Genomic DNA, 668 nt, shown 5'->3' with positions numbered 1-668 from the left:
ATGTAAACTTACCTTGTAAACATGTGGTGCACCATGAATTTGTATGTTGCTAGAAGTTCTCTGACCAGGAAAGAAATACATTTTAAGTATAGAGCCTTTCCCCAAAACCGAACCGTTACGCGTCTTTACAATTGCCTCCATAACTGCATCACCATTTTGGGACTCATACGGTGCTCTTAGTTCCTCCTAAATTAAAAAACAAATGAGGGTTCAGATATCCATGCCAATAAGAGGACAAATTGTAAGTTAAGAAAAACTGTAAGTCTCAAGTTTCCTAGTCCAAGAAAGAAGGAAATAAAAAAGCCTTCAATCTTACAGGAACTGTGAAAAATCTTCCAGGCCTTAATCTTATGCTCCATTTCATTACTTGAACCTCTGATCTTTTACAGCAGCCAAGCATATGCTTAACAAAGAACTAATTTTACAGAAAATTGAAGGCTGCAAGATGCTATTTCCGTATGAGCATCCTTTCATTGGTTATAACTAGCCATTAGTTTTCTCTACCCAGACAATTGAAAAGTACCCAAACCAACTTATTGAAAAGTAATTCAAGGAACAAATCTCAAATTCAAATTCAAACTTTTTCGGCAAATAACATTCTAGAGAATCCCAACACAATAATATGATTCAAAGAAGAAGAAAATCAGATTTAAACATTTATTTTAATA

The 668-nt window shown here is 34.3% G+C and overlaps 1 long non-coding RNA gene across 1 annotated transcript; it reads right to left on the bottom strand.

Moving 5' to 3' along the window:
• Window positions 1-102: 102 nt before the first annotated feature.
• Window positions 103-385, bottom strand: LOC133801090 (uncharacterized). The gene is made up of 2 exons (XR_009876727.1): window positions 317-385; window positions 103-186 (listed from the first exon to the last, which is right to left on the bottom strand). It is a non-coding gene; the product is annotated as an uncharacterized LOC133801090 (long non-coding RNA).
• Between the last annotated feature and the right edge of the window lie 283 nt (window positions 386-668).

This window comes from Humulus lupulus, chromosome 9 (genome assembly GCF_963169125.1).
Source record: "Humulus lupulus chromosome 9, drHumLupu1.1, whole genome shotgun sequence".
NCBI lineage: Eukaryota > Viridiplantae > Streptophyta > Magnoliopsida > Rosales > Cannabaceae > Humulus > Humulus lupulus.
Note: the sequence above shows the minus strand (reverse complement) of the source record. Positions and strands in the feature narration are given on the sequence as shown.